The sequence below is a fragment of the Lampris incognitus genome, chromosome 15 (genome assembly GCF_029633865.1).
Source record: "Lampris incognitus isolate fLamInc1 chromosome 15, fLamInc1.hap2, whole genome shotgun sequence".
Lineage (NCBI taxonomy): Eukaryota > Metazoa > Chordata > Actinopteri > Lampriformes > Lampridae > Lampris > Lampris incognitus.
The window spans coordinates 40,027,054-40,047,325 of record NC_079225.1 but is presented as its reverse complement, the minus strand read 5'-3'; positions in this window follow the sequence as shown (position 1 = coordinate 40,047,325).

The following is a 20,272-nucleotide window of genomic DNA, read 5'->3' as shown; positions in this document are numbered from 1 at the left end:
TGCGCAAAACAATATGAAAGTGACTCCGGGTGATTTATGCATAGCCGCCGTTGCTCATATTGGATTGGTCTTGGGGAAAAAAAAAAAAAAAAACAACCAAAAAAAAAGAAAGAAAGAAAAAAAAAAGAACAAAAAACAAACCCACCTTCTAAATCCCGCTCTTCTCGGAGCACGCAGACTAAGTGATGGATTGCCCCTCAATTTGAATGCAAGGCGGCAAGTATTAACATCTGCACTACTTCTTCTTTTTTTAACACGTATAGCTATTTCCATAAATGCAATCATACCAGAAAGTGCACAGGCTCGGTCTCCGGGTTTTTATGAAGTCAGCATCTCTGCCTGTCTTCTGCCATTTTGGCATCCGAGCTCGCAGCATCACCATCCACTGGTTTTCCATGTTGGGTTTGTATGGAGGGTCTTTGGGGCACAGCAACGCTTTAATGTATGTAGGCACACTGGATCGGCCTTAAGTCTTCTGAGTAGGTTTGGTAGAACAGGACGCACCAGTGACTCAATGAAAAAACTCAAATCACTAAGAAAGATGAATTTAGCCCACCATTACAAATGAGAGAGTGGTGAGGGTGCAGAAAAAAAAACATTTTTGCACATTTTCTTAGTTATGAAGATTATATCCATCCATCCATCCATTATCCAAACCGCTTATCCTGCTCTCAGGGTTGCGGGGATGCTGGAGACTATCCCAGCAGTCATTGGGCGGCAGGTGGGGAGACACCCTGGACAGGCCGCCAGGCCATCACAGGGCCTTTTATTTTATTTTATGGAAGCCCTTATGTAAGATTATGTAATGAAGACTATTTTATTAACACTTGATTGGTGTAATTAACTTGCCATGGAAGCATTCCGGCGCAATTAAGGAACGAGTTACATTGATTTTGAATCATTCATGAATTTACAGAAAGAACAAAAATAATCAGGTTTTTTTATTTCATTTCATTCTTACATGTATAGATTCAACTCACTTAGATTTTGTCCCGCCCTATGATCTGCATGAACATGCTCATTGACTGAATCAGAATGACTACGCTGTCAGTCATCAGTTGTGCGAGCCAGAGGACCAATTGGAACTTGTTTTCTCACCTTTCATCTTAGATTATGACAGAAGTGACGCTTCATCAGACAGAGAAGGACACATTTCATAAGGATTTATTTGGGATATGCTAACGCTAAATTTTTAGCAAGATTTAAGGATAGAGTTGTGTTGACGTCAAGGCAATAACCTGTAGTCAAATAATGGGCCTCGCTGGAATGTTAGCTAATCATGTAGCACAACTTTGTGCAAAAATCTCCCCCTACATTTTGCAAACGTATCCAGGAAAAGGAAGATTATAATGTTAATAAAAAGCACAAAATATTCAACTTCTTCCAACAGCATGTATAATGTTAGATGCCCTCATTCACAAACATATTTGGAGGGTTGGAAGCCTTGCAACCGCTCTCGATCTACACGGATGGTACAGCTAAACATGAGACTAGCATTATCATCTCAACTATCAAGAACCGTGCCGGGCTCAGACCAGTTTGGCCCTAATGCGTTTCCATTGTATATGGAACTGGTGGGGCTGGAGCGTTGACATGGCGTTGCTATAGTAACGAGACTGTCAGTTTTATCATATTTTCCTCTGACACTGCCTAAAAAAAAAGAAGGAAAAAAAAACAAGCTAAAAAAGAAACCCAGGGTCCTATCTTGTCAAAATGTCCTACAGTAGTGTAAATTTAGGAAGTAACCACAACCCAAACCCCAAGCCTAACCTTAACCGGCGCCTGCTGTGTATTAACACCTGGTAGGACCACTGGATAGGCAGGAAGAAATGATAGAATACCGGTATTCACGTACTTGGTGTTTATTAGCTTAGCTAGCTTGTAAGTTTGTTGCTGTTTTTTGTTTGTTTGACATACTTTACTGATCTCCGTGGGGAAATTACTCTGCATTTAACTCATCCTAGCTGTGTAGCTAGGAGCAGTGGGCAGCCGCCGTAGAGCACGTGGGGAGCAACTCCAGTTCATCTTGCCACGCCTAGGTCAGGGGCGGAGACAGTATTAACCCTAACATGCATGTCTTTTTGATGGTGGGGGAAACCGGAGCACCTGGAGAAAACCCACTGCAGACACGGGGAGAACATGCAAACTCCACTCAGAGGATGACCTGGGATGACCCCAAGGTTGGACAACCACAGGGTTCGAACCCAGGAACTTCTTGCTGTAAGGCAACAGTGCTAACCACTGCACCACCATGCCACCCAAGTTAGACAATAGAACCCAATGTTACATTGGGGCGATTAGGACAAGTAATGCTAACTTTGCATGAACAAGGTACCTCTCCTCCACTTAATTGTTCTCTCAATCAAAAAAACAAAAACAAAAAACGGTCATCCTCTTCCTGCCAGGTGTTCTGCCATCTTTGCTCGGAAGTGGTTGTTAAGGTTCTCGCCTTAATTTCACTCTCGACAACAAGGCAGTGTACCCAAAAAAAAAAAAAAAAAAAAAAAACTCACTAACTCCACCTCCATGGCCAGTTGAGATCAGCAGGGAGCGACCGTTAAGGGACCAGTCATGAATGAGATAAGATGAATGACAGGCGCAGCACCAGGCGACAAGCAGCGCTGAGAAGGGCCGAAATCTGTGCCCAAGTCGGCTGATGTGATGGAAAAAGATTCATACCCATGGCTTTCTCGGCACGGCCCCATAGTGGGAAAAAGGGTACATATGTCAATGTGTGTGTGAGTGAGATAGAAGCCAAGTTCATGAGGTGCTTCACATCCTGAAATGTGCTAGAAATAAGTGAATTGGACTGAAAAGAAGTAAGAGCATTACCATCATTATTTTATTTGACATTTTATCAGTTTCATGAATGAAAACTGACTGATCAAAACGAATGCCTTTTTTTTTCTTCTTTTTTTTTAGGCAGTGAGCACAGTTAATGTCTTTGTTCACAAACCAGTCTGTCACATCATCCGTCCAGAAACCCACAATGAAACCAACCAGTCCTGATGCCTGGGGTCACGAGTCGGTTTTATTATCAAATTTCCTCCTCTGACACCTGCACATGAATATAAATGAGATTCCTTTAGCTGGAGAATAAAGCCCTCACTGTGCCCAGCTCCATTCATACATCACACCGGTATTTAGAGGAATCCATCTCAGTTTGTCTTATTAAACGCCTTCAATTTCCGGCCAACTGTGGGGAACACAGGGGTTGAGAAACCATCTGCCGCCATTTCCGGTCCTTGGTTACAGCCAACAACCCGCTGCAAAAACCAGGTAGGGAGGCGATAAGCCGTTAGCGAGCAGGGCAAAGACAGAAATTGGGGGGAACGGGGAGAATTGAGAGCTGCTAATGTTTGGCTGCATGGGAGGAGGGCGCGTGCTGCCATTAGTGCAGAGTCTGCTCTTTGAGGCCCACTGACATTATCAAATGGATTGACATTTCAAATATTTGCAGTGCTCAGCAGGTCTGAACTTGGTAGAGGTGAACCATTGGGGGGCCCTCCTCTCGCCACTGCCCACCAAGCCATGCATGTCCATTCCATCACAGGCACAGAAATTAGATCAAACACCATGTGTGCACCCCAGACCTTTACAGTGCAGACAGTGTAATCTCCAGAGCAGGTGCTTTCCCTCTAAACAGGCCTGCATTGACTAGAATGAGTGTGTGTTTGTGTGGTGTGTGTGTGCACCAGGTTTTTCTATCCTAATGGGGACCTTCCCCATCAGGATAGAAAAACCTGAAACCTCCTACCTTGTAGGGACATTTTATTGGTCACCATGAGGAAAAGGGTCTATTGTAGGGGTTAGGACTTGGGTTTAGGGTTCAGGTTAGACTCAAGATTAGGTTAAGGTTAGGGTTAAGGGCTAGGGAATGAATGTAGTCAATGGGGGGGGGGGTCCCCACAAGTATAGGGGGACATGGTGTGTGTGTATGTGTGCGCGCGTGTAAGGATTTGGCTTTGTTTAAAATCAGCAAGTGCTTAATTTGGGTCGTCTTAAAAACCTTCAGACCGTAGTATTTCTAAGTAGTGCAGCTGAAACATGTGTGACTTGTCGGAGGTGACAGTGTGGTACTAATCCCAACATCCCCCTGAATGCGGTCGAAGCAATAGCAGCAGTGCTCGCAGCACTCTCCCCCCCTCTGCTTAAGACTGCAGCAAAGGTGAAATGCTGTCACATGCACCTCAGCAAACAGAGAGCTTGGAAACTAATCTTGCCCAAACAGATTAAGGCACTGTGACTTGAATCTGTCCAAATGTATCCTTCTCCCGAGAGAGACAGAGACAGAGAGAGAGAAGGCATGTTGGTAGACTGGAAACACAAAAATTGCCAATATTTCACCCTTAAGTAGCCCGGCAACCCACTTACTAGCTTCAACTGTTGACTGTAAACTCAGAAAGGAAAGAGCAGCGGTGATTATGGCGCCCAAAATGAAAATGCTTTGATTTGTGACGAGTCTGGGCCCCCGGGGCCACAGTTAGCTCGACGCTACGTCTGTTGTCAGCCGCTATAAGAACAACAGAGCGGTTGTGGTGGCTGTTTCTGCTGCTGTCAGAACCATGTTTTACGCATCATTTTTCACTTTGCGGCTTGACTTTTTAAAAAAAATTCTCCAAGACTTTAATCTGACAGTATTTTAAAACACAGAGCATTAACATGCCAAAATCACATTCACTCAAAATATGTCCTCTTAGTAAAATGACTCACTGTTTACAGGGCCGAGGGAGGATTATTCTCCCACTGAGTGTAATAAGTCAGTGATTACTGACAAAAGAAAATAGACTGACTCCGTTGACAGATTTTAATTTACGATACCATCCACATTTATGGTTGTGATTAATCATCAAATTATGTTACATGTCACTAGTCTCCCTGACAAAATACCTTTTCTGCATCCATTGTTACTATCTGCCATAATTCAACTAGTGAGCACAATATTTTCAACACGTGAATTTAACTTGCAACAGTTTCTAGCATAGCTGCACTTATAAAGTAATCTACTCCATAGGCGGCGCTAGGGCTTCAGGTGTGGGGAAGCTAAAGTTTCTAGGATTTTCATAAAACAAAATTAGCTTAACCCAACAGCTAGACTGGCACTTACAGATGAGAAAGTCCTCATCTTGCTAAGATACGACTCAGTGCACCTTACTCAAAATTACAGGTAGTACCCGGGTTACGAACGAGTTCTGATTTTGAGTCTGTTCTCATGTCAAATTTGTATGTAAGTCGAAACAGTTACATACAGTTCACATCTAGTGTCAATTAGTCAAATATTTGTCTTTGTGTGTAGTATATATTTCACCCAAAACATCATAAACATGATATGTAGCAGTACACCAGACACGAAACCAAATGAACATCTATGCGAGTGTAAGCGCATATTATGGGATTGCACTACATCTTCCAACACCTTGACTCTCCAGGGACATACGCAAGGGTCCTGTTTGTGGACTTCAGCTCAGCGTTCAACACCATCGTCCCAGATATCCTCCACTCCAAACTCACCCAGCTCACTCTACCAGCCCCCATCTGCCAGTGGATTAAAAACTTCCTGACAGACAGGAGGCAGCTGGTGAGACTGGGGAAAATCACATCCAGCACCCGGACAATCGGCACTGGCGCTCCCCAGGGATGTGTGCTCTCCCCTCTACTTTTCTCCCTCTACACAAATGACTGCACCTCAGGTGACCTGTCTGTTAAACTCCTGAAGTTTTTGGGCGACACAACCATCACTGGCCTTACCCGGGATGGTGACGAGTCTGCATATAGACAGGAGGTTGATCAGCTGGCCCTCTGGTGCAGCCACAACAACCTGGAGCTGAACACGCTCACAACAGTGGAGATGACAGTTGACTTCAGGGAGAGCCCCCCCCCCCCAGCACTGCCCGCCCCTCACCATACTCAACAGCATGGTGTCTATGGTGAAAACATACAGATTTTTGGGTTCCACAGTCTCCCAGGACCTAAGGTGGGCATCCAACATTGACACAATCATCAAAAAGGCCCAACTGGGGATGTACTTTTTCTCCACCAGCTCAAGTTCAACCTTCCTCAGGAACTGGTGATTCAGATCTACACTGCATTAATCCAGTCTGTCCTCTGCACATCCATCACTGTCTGGTTTGGTTCGGCCACCAAACAGGAAAGGGACAGACTACAACGGACAGTTACTAGGTCTGCAGAGAAAATCATTGGTGTCAACCTGCCCTTCATTCAGGACTTATACACCTCCAGAGCCAGAAAACCAGCAGGCAACATCTCTGCAGACCCATCGCACCCTGCTCACAACCTGTTCCAACTCCTCCCCTCTGGTAGGCGCTACAGAGCACTGTACCTCAAAACAACCAGACATAAAAACTGTTTCTTTCTACGGGTTGTCTTTCAAATGAACGCTTAACACTGTCAAATAAATCCAACCGTTTTGTGTATACTGTACTGTATATTGTACTAGTACACTCTGTCATGTCCATCTACCTCAGGCATGTAGTATGTAAGTAACCTGTTAACATCCGTTTCAGCATCTCTGATATATTCTCTGCACCACTGCACTTTATCACCTCTTATAATGAAATCTTTGTGTATATATCTGAAGATTGTTGTGTTGTAGTGTTGTTATTCTATGTTAAGTACACTGAGAGCCATGAAACCAGAGTCAAATTCCATGTAGTGCAAACCTACATGGCCAATAAACATGGTTCTGATTCTTGTACGCTAGGATAGGCTACGCTGGTTGGTATTGGGGGGGAAAAAATGAGCAGAATTAAAATTCATAACATCCACATTCAAAAAACAATATCTGTGAATTTTGAAATAATAATAATGTCCCTGCTTCTGGACATCTGTCCTGCATCTTTCCCTGATATAGATTTTTTTTCTGCGATCATTGTGGGGAAGCTAAACTACCCCTAGCCTCTGAATAGCGCCGCCTATGATCTGCTCCTCTAATCTGCTGATCAAGAAGTTTAGCTCTGCACCTTGGACTTTTAGGTCCAAGGATCATGATACCTAATCCTCTGGCCATGACAAGGCAGGCTGTGTCTGTTAAGAGAAACCGCATCCCTGTGTGCGTTTCTTTCCTATCCATTTGAGCTGAGAAAAGTGTGTTTGTCAGGGTCTTTGTCGCTTTTTCTCTTGTGTCATTGAGGCCTTGCGGTTGATTTTATGCAAGCTGCATTTCCCACCGGGCCGGGGAATGTACGATAAAAAAAAAAAATGTGTTTGTGTGAGAGATGACGAGAGGGAAAAAAGGAAGAAAAAGAGAGAGGGAGAGAGAGTTGAGTGTAAGGGAAATAGCACTCCTGTCATCAGGATGGTGACTCACACTCACATTACCGCACTATGTTCCAGTGAATAAATCAAGAAACGAACACACACACACACACCTACACACACAGGCCTCCTCTCCTTCCAAAACACCACAGAGCGGAGAGGAAGACATCTACATTCGCCCCCCCCCCAAAGCCACCTCCCTTTCCAGTGCCACTGTGAAAAAGGGAGCAGTCTTGCACGATTAATCCAGTAATGTAACATTAAATACTCTTCCCCTGGTGTAGGTGGCTACCGGACTCTGGCTCACGTATTAACTGACTTTTGGGTGTTGAATGGGACCCAGGGGTGTAATGCCTTCGACGGCAGCTGATGATGGAGAGGAGTCCTAACAGCTGGGCAGGCCGTGGCAGGATCAGACCTGGTCAAGGAGAAGCCCGTCGTTAAACGTTGCCTCCGATTTTCAAACGTCCCGCGTCGTACGTCTAAACGCTCCTGGTGTGGCTCCTCCCGGCGTCCGGCAATTAAGTGATGAATTAACCGGAGCCGTTTTCTTCTCTCTGGGCGGAACACGATTACTGTGTCACAGAGCGCTGCGACGTGAAAGCCAGCGAACTAACGAGCGGCTTCTCGGTCTTTTCATCTTCTTAAAAAGTAGAGGCGCCAGGAGCCGTTCATTTCAGTCCGAGGAGACCAAGCAAGTCCCGGCTCCATTCCTCTACGTCATGTTGGGCATCAGTAGCCCCCGCTGCTCAAACGCATGAGGTAAAAGGTACGTTTTGTCCTGTCTTAAAGGGAAATTTCCTGCGACCCAAGGGATTCCTGGAGCGGAAGCATGTCTATGACCTAGCAACCCTGTGTTTTTTTTTGTTTTCGACAATTTAACTAGTATTTTATTTGTTTTATAATTGCACACTAACAGGAAGGGGAGCCCTCCAATTTGGTTAAAAATCCATTTGGGAATGAAGTTCCACATGGAGGAGTCATTTTTTCAAAAAATGCCTTCATCAGGGGGTGGCACGGCGTCTAGCGGTCGCCTCACAGTAAGAAGGTCCTGGGTTCGAGCCCCGAGGTAGTCCAACCTTGGGGGTCGTCCTGTGTGGAGCATGTTCTCCCCGTGTCTGCGTGGGTTTCCTCCGGGTGCTCCGGTTTCCTCCCACAGTCCAAAGGCATGTAGGTCAAGTGAATTGGCCGTACTAAATTCAGGCATGAAAACGGGTCAGGGGTGAAAAAGGTGAGAAGGATACGACCCTCTAGAGGGGTCCGAGGGCATGCTCCCCCGGAAGAAAATTTTGAACATTTTATATTTAAATGCATCAATCTGGTGCACTTTGAGAGAAAAATCAAGCATAACTACAAGACAATATGTTCACATTATGCTATATAAGAAACGAGACTGACAACTTCTCTCATGAAATGCGCAAGAGCGTAGCTTTAATATAGGGTAATAGTGGCAAAACAAGATAGGAAACCTAACAACATGTGTATGGGTGTAGTTTATATCTTTTTGGCAGAGAATGCACCGTGCGAATCCTTGTTTATTAATCTTCCGGAAGACATCTGACAGATGGAATGAGAGCTCTTGTTCTTTCACTCTTATTTTCCCTTCTAGTTTAAGCCACGACCAATTCCAGCTGCATCTGATGCCTGCATCCACTTGTTTTACAAGAAGAGCATCTTTCTCTCCTAACACACTCATTCTGGAAAAACAATGTTAACGTTAGCAGGCTTAACTTCTAGCTTAATTGATAACTGGTGGTTGTTCACACTTGGATCTGACGTTACATGTTATACAGATATCTGTCCACTTGAAATCAGATGTGTAAACGAGTGTTTCACAAGTTCAGATAAGTAACTTAGACTATAGGCCTAACGTTACTCTAACCCACAGAGTAAAATTGAAAATTGTTTTACACACAACGTTAGGCCTACATACATAGTTGGATTTCAGATTAAAAGGTATCCGGTATTTACAGTTACAATATAGTAGGTTAATAAGCAACATTACGTCCATTCCACTGACTAACATTACTCAACATAATTCTGTGAATGTTAAGTTACACGATGTATTTCGCTATGCTCGCCTCCGCTTTAGTGTGATCCTGGAACAGCCAGGCACTAGAGAGCCCCCAGGCTTGCGCCACTCATAAATCGACGGTTACAGTCCAGTTCTTTGATATAAGCCTGTCCTGTGACACATACACATAGGACAGTGAAATTATGATATTGTTAACGTTCGCTAACGTAACATTAGCTAATTTGTTGACTCAGATTCAATGTGACTTAGCTAACTTAGAACACAAAAAGCTAGCTAACATTAGCTAGCTAGCGTTAACGTTACCTCAGCCTCCCACCGCACCAGTTCCTCAGTCCACACGTCCTGAAATGGGTTTTACAGATTTTGAGAATTAGCCAACAATTAACGTTCATTGTGTTTCTTTTTGTGGGATAACGTTAGCTATACAACCTAGTCTGCTGCGTATACGGTGTAAGCTAACGTTAGCTAACGTTACCCTACTAACTAGCTAGCTAGCTAACAATTTTCCACAAGACGCAAATCTCCCCCCGTCTGTGTGGAATATAGCTAACGTATGCGTCGATGACACGTGGATTCTTTATTAAATCTCTAGCTAGTGATAGATTAGCTACCTGAAATCATGTAGGACTAGGCTATGTCAACAGAGCTCCTGAGTAACGTTATACATCAGAAAATATTGAAATGATTGAAACGCTCACCAAATTCAGTCAGGCAGGCATCAGTCAGCTAACGTTAGTCCAAAGAGTCGTCTTCCTTCAGTCCCATGGAATGCTCAGCCCCGTGCACTGCTCCATCAATCGCTTTGGTCAGCACAAGCACTCGCTGCACGAGCACTTCACACGAACCAATTGGGTAGCGGTACAAGACTGGTGACGCGAGGCCCCTCGCGCTCGTAGGGGGAATGTTTTTGTCAATGAAAAAGGCGAATTCGAATTCGATAGGCCAGCTCACCATGGCTCCGTGCTCTCGTGTATAACTCCATGTCCGATCCATACACCCCCCCCCCAAATATTTTTTCATTGGATCTACACGATTCACGTAGGTCACCTATTTTGGATTCAAAACGGCGAATTTCGCCGAAAGGTGAGTGATTTTCATGCCTGTAAATTGTCCCTAGGAATTTGTGTGGGCCCTGTGTGATAGTCTGGCGTGATAGTCCAGGGTGTCTCCCCGCCTGCCGCCCAGTGACTGCTGGGATAGGCTCCAGCATCCCCACGACCCTGAGAACAGGATAAGCGGTTCGGCAAATGGATGGATGGATGGATGCTTTAACCAGTTAGTCTTAAACACGCCGTTCAAGGTAGTCTAAAAAGTCAAGACCACCATTTTTGCAAGAATTGATAACTACAGATTTTCTAATGTCATGTATATGATTTTTCCACAAAAAATTAAATAGCAACTGGTCAGTTTTTTTTTTTTGGGGCAGTTTTGTTATCAAGGAAAAGAGGGGATGCAACATAAACAAGCCTAGCAATACCTTCAGCTTTTGATAGGAGGACACGTCCCTTCAAAGACAGATCTCTGATTAAATTTATTTTCCGCTTTTTTAATCATTGGACTAAAATTAAGAGTGCCTCTTCTTGTTGATCCTTGGTTACAAGAATGCCCTTTACAAGAATTAACCTTTTCCTTGACAGGTATATCATCAACAGAGGTTGCGTCACAGCTTTTTAAAGCAAGTAACTCACATTTGTTTAAATTCAGACAGAGACCTGAAGCTTTTGAAAATACATCAATAATTTTGATTGCAGGCTTTACCTGCAGAGCATTTTTCAATGACAAGGCTGTATCATCTGCCAGTTGGCTTAATAAAATATTTTTACCTGTAATAGAGACACCTCCTAAGTTACTTGATTTTATATAGTGACAAAAGGCTTGTGCAACAATAAGGAAGAGGTAAACAGAGACTGGACAGCCTTGGCGTATGCCTCTTTCTAGACAGAATCTTTCAGTAGTACCATCACTTAATTTCACTGAGCTGTTCCCATTTGCATAGAGGGTTTTCATTGCATTGCAAAAGTCTGTTCCAAATCCAAATTTTTCAAGACAATAAAAAATGAAGGGGTGCTCAACTGTGTCAAAGGCTTTGTAAAAGTCAAGAAAAAATACAAAATTGTCGTCAGCATCAGTTCAGAATAATCAATAAGATCAAAAACCAGTCTTGTGTTATTGGAAATATGTCTGTTAATCATAAATCCAGATTGATTTTCATCCAGAAATGAGTCCAGAACACTTTTAAATCTCGTTGCAAACACAACAGCAAACAGTTTATAATCATTATTGAATAAACTAATGGGCCTCCAGTTGTCAATTATAAATAAAATAAACCCCGCGTTCTCTCAACCCTATTTCATTGAACTCAACTGTTGTGTATGAGCCACACCAGTTGTGGCTGTAGTTGTCACAGTAAGCACGGCGGTTTTACGACAGTCTGCCAAAAATAGGTTTTTGTGGCAAAAGACGTAAAGAGGGTGGTTGAAGTTGTGATGCGCTCACACAATAAAGCTGAAGTGTCCGAACTGATCCCAGGTTGTCCTCTGTGTGGAGTTTGCATGTTCTCCCCGTGTCTGCGTGGGTTTCCTCCGGGTCCTCCGGTTTCCTCCCACAGTCCAAAGACATGTAGATCAGGTGAATCAGCCATACTAAAATTGTCCCTAGATGTGAATTTGTCGGCCCGGTGAGGGACTGGCGGCCTGTCCAGGGTGTCTCTCCGCCTGCCGCCCAATGACTGCTGGGATAGGCTCCAGCATCCCGTGACCCAACTCAGGATAAGAGGCTTGGATAATGGATGGATGTTCGAATTTAAGTTGTGGTCCTCTACTTATTAAACATAAGACTTACCTAAACTTAACCAAGGCTTCCTTATCCTGACTTAACCTCAACCTCTACCGAACACCAACCTTAACCCATAGCTAACCTATTCAATAACTAACCCACAGGGCTGAGGGAGCATAGGGCAGACCCCGTGGAGCACGCTTCTTTGTTTGTTTGCTTTGAATTCAAATATTAGGGAGCAAACACATCATTGCATATTCAAACTATTCACCAAAATCAGAAGAAACGTACACATCTAAATTATTCATGATTAAATTGCCATTTTAATTCATCTGCTGGGTTGACTGAATTGAAGGTGAGTCTCAAAAGCAGAGTGTTTGTGCTGTGTGCGACCATAATAACTTATTTACTCTGTATGCGATATCTGAAATGGATGAAATCAACTATTCATGGCTTTTACCTCCAGTTCATTGCAGAACTATCGCAGTTAAATTGAAGGGCAATGTCTCCTAATCTCATCTTTGAAATTTATTATTCCACCCTAAATGAGTGGCAGTCTCCTTTTTGGACCAATGCCGACATCTGCTTATATATATCAGACATGTTTTATGATATCCGCTTGGCCCTGACCAAGTCTGCGAGCCAACCAGGGCAGTTAAGAGTGGACCCCCAAAGACTACCAGATAATCTCTCCCAACAATTTTCCGGTAGAAATTGTTGAGATCGGCTAATTAGGGAGTAAATTCGTCTTCTTGTGTGTACCAAGCCCTAAATCCATTTAAAGAGATCAGTTGGTCCTGCAGGTTCATTGTGATCCAAGGCTGTGTATGTACCAAAGAAGGACTCTAAGTCCTCCACACTGCACTCACTTTATTAAAGGAAAAGTAAAGTCAACTTAAAATTAAGTGATGCCAATTTTATTTGCATAGCCCATTATTGCAAATTTGCCTCAAGGTGCTTTACAGCAACACAACATCCCGTCCTTAGACCCTCACATCGGATAAGGAACAACTCCCTAAAAAAAAAACCTTTAACAGGGGGGAAAAATAGGAAGAAACCTCAGGGAGAGCAACAGAGGGATCTCTCTCCAAAAACGGACAGACGTGCAATGGATGTTGTGTTTACAGAATAAAACACAATTTACAGAATACAACATTGGAAGAGGATAACAGAATTATAATGTAATTATAAGATATATGAAGAATGTTATGAGGAGGATGCCAAGCAGTGTCCAGATGCCACTGGAACAGACTACAATTAGTCCTAACTATCCGTTCAGTTCTGTGGGGGGCTTGAATTTATTCTTCATTGTAATTATGATCTATCCAAGCTGTAGGCTTTCACGAACTTTCATAAACACATTTTATCCCGTTGGTCTCTTATGTTCAATCACAGTTTTTCATCACAGGTATTTCATATGGAATAATAAGGATGTTCGATACAAGAACAACACTTTATTCTGGGATATCCTATTAGTATCACAACTTTTTGATGAAAATAGTGAATAGTTTTCTTCTAAAAACTTTATGAATAAATGTTCTTTTCCTGTCCTTCCAAGAGAATATGCAATCATTTTTGATGCTGTTCCCACTGGTGTCAGTCAGGATGCTGCTTCAGTCCAGCCCTAAGGGCCTGACCTGCTCCCCGCCTTCTTTGGATACCTCTTAATTTATTTCTAGAAAACTGCCTTTTTATTGGCCGCGACTTTACTGATAAGAAAATCAGATCTATTCTCCTTAAGCCACATATGTCTGTGTCACAGAAAGTTGAATCAGTTCATCTGGGCACGTTTACTGAGAGAAATGTTTCATCACTAATCTAAGTGACCTCTTCAGTCTCAACTGACTGCAGGTATCCCACCCTTATAAACAATACAGTGGCTTAACGAGCAAAACCAGCTATCGGTTTCATATGCAAATTGCAATGACCATGTGTACTACTCATAGAGGACTGGGGAATAGTTGCAATCACAGCAGTGTAAGATTATGACAGATGTACGCTTAGCCCCAACCCCCCGCTCAGGGATGGTTGTTCCCTCTTCATATAGACGGCCTCTTTTGACTCCCTATTCAAAGCATTGTTCCTCCCTATCAAGGATTTTGTGTCTTCTCAGCATTGAGTCAATGTGACGTCATGCATCGCTCTTCCAGCGGACTGCATGGTGCCTTCTAGTGGCGTTACAACTGATACACAGAAACAATTGTGGCTTTCTCATTAACAGTTAAATATCTCATCTCGTCTCATCTCATCTCATCATCAGCCGCTTCTCTGGGGTCGGCTTCCAGTGGCAACAAGCTAAGTAGGGCACTCCAGACATCCCTCTCCCCAGCAACGCCCTTCAGCTCCTCCTGAGGGGTTCCCAAGGCATTCCCAGGCCAGATTGGACATGTAGTCCCTCCAGAGAGTTCTGGGTCTACCCCGGGGTCTCCTCCCAGTCGGACGTGCCCGGAAAACCTCCGAAGGAAGGCGCCCAGGAGGCATCCTAATCAGATGCCCGAACCACCTCAACTGTTGAATGTGACTGAAACATTCCTCACAGTATTAAAAACTATCAACCCATGCATGTATTTATGTTAGTTTTTTATCTTTACTTGTCGTAGAAAAGTTGACAGGTCGAGAAAATCAAAATGACAGATGGAACCAAACTTTCCAATCCCTCTAATGGCACACATTGCTTTTTGCCCCTTTTCCACTACATGGTACCGGCTCAACATTTTGGTAACTACCACTTTTCTGGTACCACCTTTGTCGAGGATCCAAAAAAAACTGGAGCGGGTACCAAAATCAATGCAGACCAGCTACACTGAGGGGGTACTGTTACGGTGATTGAAACGACACACTGCGAGTCGAGTCGAGCCGAGCCAGTACCGTGTAGTGGAAAAGGGGCATATGTAACGTGTGACAAGCTGCTGAAAACACACGCTGATAATTCACACCAGTTTAAATCTTTATTTTCTGACTTTTTCATGTTAGCTCAGAATTTACATAACGTTGTGTTGCCAAGAAACCTGGCAATTGTGACTGCACTTAGGAGTTATGCAACCAAACATTAGACCCCACTGTGGCTAAATAGCTAGCTAGCTGTGCCTATACCTTGGCATTTCATTACCAATATAAAATGTCATGTGATGGACTGGCGGCCTGTCCAGGATGTCTCCCCGCCTGCCGCCCAATGACTACTGGGATAGGCTCCAGCATCCCCGCGACCCTGAGAGCAGGATAAGCGGTTTGGATAATGGATGGGTGGATGTTTGTTTTACTTTTCAATTCTTTCATTCACTCATAAATCTGAAAATGGGTCACCGGGCCTAAAAGCAGCTTCTCTGAAAATGGTGCAATGTTTGTGTGCGTAGGCCAAACACCCGGATTTAAAAGACCGTTGGTCTCGTATTCATCTTTTTGATCTCAAATCAAAATGCCTCAAGCAGAAAATAAGGAATTCCATTCCACCCCTCCCTCGCTAATGAAGGGAAATGCATAGCAGCTGGGAGTGAAACCATTAACTCGCTCTCAACCCCGCCTGGAAGATAAAATATAGGTGGCAAAAGACACTAAGGCTTGGTTATTAAACAAGAAACAAGTTCACCCCTCTTCAACAAAAGTAATCCAGGTTTACTATTCCTGCGGGCAAATCTTCAGATGCCTATCCGTTAGCTGACTCAGCAGTGCATCGGACAGGATGCCGGCTAGATTGGACGGCTGATCCGGCGTAAGTGATGAGGTGCCTGAAGACGAAGTGGGAGAACGTCCCCTTTAGTGATTAAAGAGTGGAGCCTCTGACATGCATGATAGCCCCGCGACTCCTCTGACCCCGGCCGGGGGAGAGATAAAGCGATGGCCTTCTCTGCCACGTTCGCCCCGCGGCCGTAATTCACCGGCCTCCAGTGGGCCTTTTTCACAAGATCCCCAGCTTCTCCAACCCATCACAGTCGTATCAGTCGCCCGGCTCGCAAGGTGTGCTGGGTGAATTATGTAAAAGGAAAAAAAGGAAAAAGAAAAAAAGCCCCACCAAGACATATGGTGTTGGATAGACTCCCTCCAGCGTAGAGAATATATTACAGTACATACTTAGTTGTAGCCTGGGAGCGATGGGTTCCTGATTAAATGGAAATCCTAACAGTGATTATAAGATGAGAGGTGAAAAATACTTCAGTGGCGTTGTGTATGGATTAATATGCGCTTCATGGAAATGTGAGTGTACACAGAAGGATATTTAGGAAATGTTGCTTAATCGTTGCTCGACCAACTACCTCAATTACCCCACTCTTCCGAGCCGTCCCGGTCGCTGCTTTGCCCTCTCTGCCCATCCGGGGAGGGTTGCAGACTACCACATGCCTCTTCCGATACATATGGAGCCGCCAGCCGCTTCTTTTCACCTGACAGTAAGGAGTTTCACCAGGGGGACATAGCGCATAGGAGGATCACGCTATTCCCCCCCAGTTCCCCCTCCTCCCCTGAACAGGCGCCTTGACCAACCAGAGGAGGCGCTACTGCAGCGAACAGGACACATACCCACATCCGGCTGCCCAGACACGGCCAGTTGTGTCTGTAGGGACGCCTGACCAAGCCGGATGTAACACGGGGATTCGAACTGATGATCCCCATATTTGTAGGCAACTGAATAGATGCTACCTGGACGCATTGCTAAACATTACTCGACCAACTCGGTGACACAGGGAGCTTTAACCCAGCAGCTATACTGATGCATAATGCTTAATCTGTCAATGAGTGGTATTGATTTCGGATGCGGTTGGGGAAATTAACAGCACTGTAAATGTTGATCAACAGTGACGGCCATTGTATCATGCCGTCGATAACACATTTCTCATCCCCTCTCTCCTCTATGAACCCCAACCTTCCTGTGTAAAAACAACTGGGGGTATATACCCAGTAGTGCTGGGCTTGACAACAAGCATGGCCGCAAGTCCATGAATACTGGGATGGCATCCAGCGCTTCATCTGTGCTCCCGTCCACAGGGTTAGTGGTTGTGTCAGGAAGGGCTGACGTAACATTTTGCCAAATCATTATGCAGATTGATAAGACTGTACCGGATCGATCGAGGCCCAGATTAACAACAACCGCCATTAGTGCTGTGCCCTCACATAGTACTGATGGAAACTATAAAATCCGCTGTGGTGACCCCTGGGAAACAGGGAACAAGCCAAGAGAAGAAGAGGAAGACGAGTGCTGGGCAATATAGAAAAAATTATCACACTAATTTCAGGGAATTATACACAGTATCGATATCACAGTATCTGTTTACGTGTGCAAAAACACCATCTTTCAGAATCCAGCGGAGGTTCGTCACATTGAACTGGTTATGTAAAGTATACCAAACCACAAATGGCACCCCCTCAAATATTTCAGACCTCATTTTGTGAGAACATTTTAGCTCATAGGTTCTCGCTGTCATTAAACAACAAAATCGTGCATCATGATATGACAAGATCCGATTTTCAGCCTGATAAAATACATTTGAAACATAAGTAATAGTATTGAATTATTGTCCAGAGGAACTTTACAGTTTGTAAAAATGTTGATCGGTGATGGCCAAAGTTAGAATACTGTTAAGGAATTAATCAAGTGACTTGAGTGGCAAAGCAGAAATCATTTTAATTTCTTTGACCTTGCACATAGCTAAGTGGGAACCAGCCAGTCGAAGTCCTTATCTTGACACAGTGCTTAACCAATACCGTCATTCATTATATAGCTAAGATGAGTATAAGTAATCTGTTTTAGTGGTGTCATTAAAATAAAAGAAAACACAAAACCAAACCTACTGTTGGGCTATGTCACAACATCTATCATAAAGGCTCCATGGCAATTGCTGGGTAACAAAGCATTGTGCGTGTTTTTGACATCGGGACCTGTCGAAAAGACAAATCTTCGCTCACTCGAGAACCAAGTACACAGACATTTAAATGCATGAAAAAAGAAGTTACAGCTTAACAACAAAACAAAAAAAAAAGTCAGTTGAAAGCTCCCTGCACAGTCAATGCATTAGCTCTCTGCCTCTATGGAATACTTATGGTGGTAATCTTCCTGGCAATCCAAGAGGAACACGGAGATGATGGAATAATGCATCATATTTCAGAGAGAGAGAGAGCGAGAGAGAAAGAGAGAGATATGGATGGCTCAGCATACATTGACATGTGGAAACATACGCCGAGGCACCTTAAGGAGGAGTTGGGAGCAGAATACTGATGGAAGGCAGGTTGCTCATGACAAGGGAACAGCGGTTTTCAAGTTCGGTTGGTATCAGCTTCTCGCTCGCCCTGCCGTAACGCCGGGCCCCATCACCCCCTTGGAAATCGAGGCCGTCCTCAAGATGGAAATGAATCACGTCTCTAGTTTGTTTGCACATTAGACCAGGAGCTTGGGTAGGGGGGTGGTAAGATTCACCGCAATGTTGAACATCACCCTGTCCTCTGTTCTGTTTCGAGACATGTTTATGTGGGCAGACGTTTATTTTTGGGGCCGGAGTCGGTGAGGAATATTCATCACGGAGCGCAGTTCATAAAGCTCAACACTGGGCGAGTGTGTTCCCCCAATTTATCAGCTGCCACCGGAGAGCTCCTGCAACACTCCATCAGTCTAAGACCTTAAGTTTATAGTTTGGTGATTTATAGTTGGGCCCGATCACCGCTGACACAATGTAACCAACACCCCATCAACACGCTACTTTGATTTTAGATGCTGTCACCGAGGCGGCATGGTGGCACAGGGGTTAGCGCGGTCGCCTCACAGCAAGAAGGTCCTGGGTTCGAACCCCGGGGTTGTCCAAGCTTGGGGGGCATCCCGGGTCATCCTGTGTGGAGTTTGCATGTTCTCCCCGTGCCTGCGTGGGTTTCCTCCAGGTACTCCACTTTCCTCCCACAGACATGTAGGTCAGGTGACTCGGTCATACTAATTTGTCCCTAGGTGTGAATTTGTGTGCGTGTGGGCCCTGTGATGGACTTGTACAGGGTGTCTCCCCACCTGCCGCCCAATGACTGCTGGGATAGGCTTCAGCATCCCGTGACTCCAATTAGGATAAGCGGCTCAGATAATGGATGGATGGATGCTGTCAACAATAAGAAGAAGAAAAAAAGTTCAAACGTATGAACAACAAATCGAGTTGGGTTGTTGAAGTTTTTGAACAAAGTATGATCCTCCATTATAAACGGATGCGATGCGATGCGATGACTGGAAGGAGAATATTCTATCATGTTGTCAGGACAACTGCAAGCGATGGGGTCAAAGTTCGGCAGGATTTAAGTCTTGGCAACCATTGCTATGATTACAGGAAGCTCATTGTTCAAAGTATAAACCAAAAGTCTTTGCCACCGACCATAAATCACCTGATTACACGCCAGCCTTTAGCCACCGAAAACTCCCCAATCACAGAGACGCTTGCTTAAAGGGCATCGAAGACCAAAACAGTAAGGGAATTTTGATTAGCAAATGTTTTGTAGTGGTGATGATCCATGTATGACATCTTTTAAATGAACATCTGACCCTCGGCATCCATGGGCAAAGGGCCAGAGTGGACTAGGAGGCTGACCAGAACTAGGGAGGCTTAGCTTGGCTGTGGCTCAGCGCCACTGGGAGGATGGATGGGGAGAAGAGTTAGAGCGAGGAGAGAAAAGCAGATAGATAGAGGGGGGGGGGAGAGCAAGAGAGGGGGGAGAGAGAGAGCGAGAAAGAGAGAGACAGCTGCTGCTGCAGCCTTGGGGTGACCTACAAGAGGGAACAGCACATCCGTAAAGTCTGACAGGCCAATAAGGGCTCGACGCACCATTATCATCAACGGTGTGGGTACGCATCACCGCGGGATGTCCACGGAGATCCACACTCAGAGGTGAATCAAGTTTCATCTGCTTTAACCAGCAGGGTAACTGCCCTGCAGCCGGCGGTTATATCAGCTACTGATTTTCTCAAAATTGTAAAGCTTCTTTCACCGCGCCATAAAATATACTGCCAACATTATCGTAACTATTTCATTTGTCAATGAAACCAACAGCGAAGTGCAGCAATTAGCAAGAAAATAGAGCACTATAAAATTTCCCCTTTGCCTCTCTGCAGACAGTGATGTCTTGTGATTTATAGAAACAGTCTGATAATAATGGCCCAGGACAGGGGCGTTTTAAAACACCGTAATGGCAACAGTACCATTTGTTATTGGTAATAATGATAGCGACTGTCTC